Source organism: Martes martes (assembly GCF_963455335.1).
Source record: "Martes martes genome assembly, chromosome: 17".
Lineage (NCBI taxonomy): Eukaryota > Metazoa > Chordata > Mammalia > Carnivora > Mustelidae > Martes > Martes martes.
In genome coordinates, this window is record NC_137905.1 from 13,671,797 (window position 1) to 13,677,796 (window position 6,000).

Consider the following 6,000-nt stretch of genomic DNA (forward strand, 5'->3'; position numbering starts at 1 on the left):
GTAGTCTTACTGTTAGTCATAATATTAGTGACAATATACATTTTTTTTTGCTCTAGGCCCAACATGGGGCTTGAACTCACAAACCCAAGATCGAGAGTTTTCATATTCTACTAAGCCAGCTAGGTGCCCCAGTAATAATATTTTCAAAACAAGTAGTTAAAGGAATATTGTTAGGAACCAAACAATTCAGCTTAAGAAAAAAATAAAATCAAAGAAGTTCTTATATTAAGAAACCCTATAATCTTACACTTAAATTGAAAACAAGTATGAGCTCATGATTATTTTCTCCTTTTAAATAACCTGTCTACTGAAAGGGCCCAGAAACAATGAAGGCTCAGGAAGCAATAACAGTCAAGGACATATCATGGCCTCTAAATGCCATTTCCCACTAAAAGGAACCACAGCTCCTTAGAGAAATTGGTAATTTGAGGTCTGAGGCATGAAATGTATAAGATGAACTTTGAATATTCTATTTTACTATAAAACAAGGACATTATCAAAGGCCACTGGAGAACTCTAAAAGAGTTCCCATTCACCAAATATAGGACAATTTGAATATTTTTTTAAAGTCTGCAATGGATAAGTCTCTCAAAAATTTAAATTCAAATGATACTAAAAAATCATTGGTCAACTTTGGAAGTTGTGAAGGCACCAAACTGATTATTTTGGAAAAAATAAAAGGAAAGAATCAGCCATTTATCATGCACTTTTTTGGTACAAATTGCATTGCAAGTTCACCAAATCATTAAGGAAGGAAAACAGTCCTTCATAGAAGAATTCCAGCTAATAAACTCAGAAGAAGCAACAGAAAAATAATGACCATTATGCAGGCCCTAATGAAACAAAAGATCATTCGATGCTAAAACCATTAGGAAAGATGTTGTTGAAGAACTCTATAATGACTCAATCGGACTAACACCACTGGAGCCCTCTAAACCAAGCCTAACATTAAATGCGTGAAAACCAGACATACCACGATGCCTCCACATGATGCTCCACAGAGCACCAGCCATGTGGAACTATTAACAAAAACCTAACTACACCTCTAGACCTACCAGCCAGGTTACAGGAGACACAGAGAATGCAGGAGCAAGCATATTCTGGAGGAATACAATTAAGCCAAATCAAGAATATGAGAAATGTTATAGGAAAATGGCCTACTTTATTCAAGGAATAAAAAGCATCAGAGAGTTGTGGGCAGGGGACAGTTATAATATAAACTAAAAGAGCTCTAAACTGACCAAATGCAAGGGTGTGCCTCGTTTAGATCAGGATTCAAATAAATGAATAGTAGATGATATAAAATAATTATTGGTTCTTTGGTAGGATAATGGTACTGTGGGTATGAATTCTCAAAAGAATGTTCTTATCTGTTAGAGATATGTAGCATGTACAGGTACAGAGAAATTATAGCTGACATTTACTTTATAATACTCTAGGGAAAAAATGCATGTGGGGAATATGAATGCAGGTATAGGTGTGTGGGTGTGTGAGGGAGGAGGATAGAAGAAATAAGAATGGGAGAATACTGACAACCACTGAAGATTATACTATTCTCTCCATTTTTCATAATTAAAAATACCAATACATACAAAATCCTGTGCATGCTTATTCATGGCAGCTTTCACTACCTAAATGCCCCTCGGCAGAACGGTGAGCCAGATATGGTACCTGGTACCACAGAATACTATTCAGCAATAAAAAGGAACAGACAAAAAAAAAAAAAAAAGGAACAGACTATTGATAATACAACTTGAACGGATCTCAGGGACAAAAAGAATTGAAAAAAACATAATAATCCCAAAAGGTTGCATACTGTGTGATTCCATTTACGTAACAGTCTCAAATAACAAAATTACAGAGATGAAGAACAAAGTAGTGGTCCCCAGGGGTTAGGGATGGTGGAGAGGGATGTTTGTAGTGATAAAATAGACACATAGAGAAGAAATAAGACGACAGGCAAAATCTTAAGGCTTATAGAGGTGGGGTAAATAAGAGAAAATTTGCTTATAGTAAGTTTTTCACTTCTTATAAGGTATGCGTTCACTTTCTAGTGCTATTATAGAACTTAATAAAGGAATTTTCTGTATCTTGGTTGTAGGGGAAGTTATATAAATAAATGCACATAGAACTATACATATATGTTGTGCCAATGACAATTTTCTTATTTTTATATTATGCTATAGTGCTGTAAGATGCAGCCATGGGGGAAATAGGAGGTCAAGGGTACTTGAGACCTCTCTGTACTTTCTTTGCAACTTCCTGTGAATCTACAGTTATTTCAAAGGAAATTTTATTTTTAAAGTTTTTCAAGAAAAATTGAAAAAGACAGGCAAAACTCGTTGTAGATGTGGATGTTATAAAGGTGGACATTTACATGCTACAGGTGGCATATAAATGTGTAACTTCATTTTGGCCATCTTTAAAAACTGCTCAGAGTCTGTATATATCCTTTGATGAGTAAATATCTTTCGCTGGTGAAGTACCCCAAGTATGAAAAGCTGTATTCATGGGGTGCCTCAGTGGCTCAGCTGGTTAAATGCCTGCCTTCAGCTCAGGTCATGATCTCAGGGTCCTGGGATACAGCCCCTCATCAGGCTCCCTGCTCAGTGGGGACTCTGCATTTCCCTCTCCCTCTGCTCCTCTCCCTGCTCATGCACGCTCTCTCTCTCTGTCTCAAATAAATAAATAAAATTGCTAACCTGTGGGAAGAGCTGAGATGCCCTTCAAGAGATGAATGGATAAAGAAAATATGGTCCATATATACAATAGAATATTACACAGCCATCAGCAAGGATGAATAATCAACTTCTGTATCAACATGGACAGAACTGGAGGAGATTATGCTGAGTGAAATAAGTCAAGCAGAGAGAGTCAATTATAATATGGTTTCACTCACTTGCAGAACATAAGGAATAACATGGAGGACATTAGGAGAAGGAAAGGAGAAGTGAGTTGGGGGAAATTGGAGAGGGAGACAAACCATGAGAGACTGTGGACTCTAAGAAACAAACTGAGGATTTTGGAAAGGATGGGGGTGGGGATTAGCTGAGCCTGCTGATGGGTATTAAGGAGGGCATGTAGTGCATGGAGCACTGGGTGTGGCGCATAAACAATGAATCTTGGAACATTGAAAAAAATAAAATAGAATTAAGATGTTAAAAAAAAAAAAAGGATGTAGGGCGCCTGGGTGGCTCAGTGGGTTAAAGCCTCTGCCTTCGGCTCGGGTCATGGTCCCATGGTCCTGGGATGGAGCCCCATATCGGGCTCTCTGTTCAGCGGGGAGCCTGCTTCCCCCTCTCTCTGCCCGCATCTCTGCGTGCTTATGATCTCTGTCAAATAAATAAATAAAATCTTTTAAAGAAAAAAGATGTATTCATAAGCTATGGCTGTGACATAAGTTGACCATTCTATGTCAACAGAATAGAAATACAATGACTTCCTCTTTATCAAACCAAAATACAAAGCAGTTACCTTAAAATCTGATGACTGGGGTATTTTTTATTAAAACTTACTTCTTTCTATAAATGATTTCTTAAGTACTTTAAAAATCTCGACTATTTTCCTGTTTTTTTTGTTTTTTTCCTGTTTTGGTCACTAAATACCTTACTACAAGTCCCGCCTGCTGTACTTGGATCATGGTTTTGCTGCTCCTTAACTACAAGGGTTAAGATATTTTTCCCTAAAGAGCTGTTCACACTGCTCCTTCCAACTGCAATGTCCTTTCTTTACCTCTGCACGGATCCCTTCCTGATTCAAATGTCAGTTCCTTATCGAAGCAATTTCTTTCTGATCTTACCAGCTGGAAGTGACTGTTCAACATCTCTGACCTTCCAGCATCTTACTTTTTCCTCTCTTTTATGACATCTAAAACTTTCTACTTTACAGTTATGTGTGTGCGTATTCTGATCTTAACAGCCCATAGACTCCTGAAGGTAGAGACTAAAATGCATACTGTCTCGCATTTAATGGACGCCTGTGAATTTCTAACGAACAATCAACCAGTAAATTAGAGAGAGTCAATATTCAGGAGTGTTATTAAAAATGACAATCACCTAGTCCAGTGTTCCAATATCTAACACAAAACTGAATCCATGCAAATAGGCCGAATGCATTAATGTCCCTGGAATGCCTTTACTCATGTATTCCATTAACACCCTGCTTTTAATGACCACCCTCAGGTCAAAAATATGGTAAAAGGAGCCATGAACCAATGAACTTTTTTTTTTTTTAACCAAATAAGTTTTTAACTGAAGAGGTCTGGATAACAATACTTTTATTAAGACATTTACTATACCAGCTAGGCATATCGCCAAGTCTTTCGTTTCTACCAAGAATAAATTTTTATCTGTTAAAATTAACTTCAGAAACTCCTAGAACTCTATTTTAGTTAAGTAGCCATTATCTCTCTTTCCACCCTCCATTCCCCTGTACAGCCTGCGTGCACACGGATGCGGTCTCCATGATCACTTTCCCAAGCCAGTGGTCCCAGAATCACACTCAACTCCTGCTCCCTCGCGCCTTCTCACGTCTTCACTTTTGCCTCTGTAGCCGACATCTCTCAGTTAACCCCGGCCCAGTCTCCGAGCAGTACGGTCAACATCCTGATTGCAGGTCTTGCTGTCTCAGCCAGTAAAACCCCAACCCTGGGTCAGTCCGGCTGCGCTTCTCTCCCACCCCCAGGTGGTGAAGACGGCTGGAGAAAACCACACAAGAGTGCAGACCGTGTCACAACAAATTCAGAGTCGCTGGCTTCCGCTGGCCCCTGTACACCTGCCATCCTGTTGTCCCTGTCAGCTCTCTCCTCGGCAGCCTATTCCAGGACTCCCCTCTATCCCATGCCCTCCTGCAATTCTAAAGGATTTATGCTTCCCCAGGTCCCTTCTGGGCTCCATTCCATGGACCCCACTGCATACAATCTGTCTCCACCTGGGTGTCCACAGCCACCTCAAGCCCAGCATGCCCCCCAGAGCTGCTCTCTCCTGCATTCATTCCTCTGTGATGGAATCCCCATTCACACAACTGCCCACTCCCCAAATTCAGGTGTCATCTATGACTGGCCTCTCCTCCAATCAGTCATATGTCCATATACACTATGGAGTATCATGCCTCCATCAGAAAGGATGAATAAATACCCAACTTTTGTAGCAACATGGACAGGACTGGAAGAGATTATGCTGAGTGAAATAAGTCAAGCAGAGACAGATAATTATCATATGGTTTCACTTATTGGTGGAGCATAACAAATAACGTGGAGGACATGGGGAGATGGAGAGGAGAAGGGAATTGAGGGAAATTGGAAGGGGAGGTGAACCATGAGAGACTATGGACTCTGGAAAACAACCTGGGGGTTTTGAAGGGGTGGGGGGTGGGAGGTTGGGGGAACCAGGTGGTGGGTATTAGGGAGGGCACGTATTGCATGGAACACTGGGTGTGGTGCAAAAACAATGAATACTGTTATGCTGAAAATGAAAAACAATAAAAAAAATTCTAATGAAAAAAAAAATGATAACTGTTTACTGAACACTCACTATGAACCAGAACAGTGTTCCAAGCATTATGCACTAGATGTAGGTACTATTATTCCCCAAATCACAGATTAAAAAATCCAGAAGCACAGAGAAAGTAAGTAAGCTGCCCCAGTTCCCATACTAGTAAAGGCGAGAGCTGAGAGGAGAACCAGTCACTCCGGCTCCAGAGTCCACATGCTTAATCATGACATTACTCTGCCTCGACCCCCAGGATAGCTCACAAAGCCATCTCCTCCTTTTCATCCCTGTGGTCCTCCTTTGTTAATGTAACCCTCGTGTCTTGACCAGAACAACCTCTTAACTGACCTCCCTGACTCCAGCTTCACATCCTCACAACACTCTCTGCACTGAAGCCACAGTGACCTTTCTAAAGGGAAAACAGGGTCATGTCATTTCCCTACCTAAAATCCTTTAGTCCAGAATATTCTGTAAGCTCCTTAGCATGACATATGTACCAGGAACTCACTCT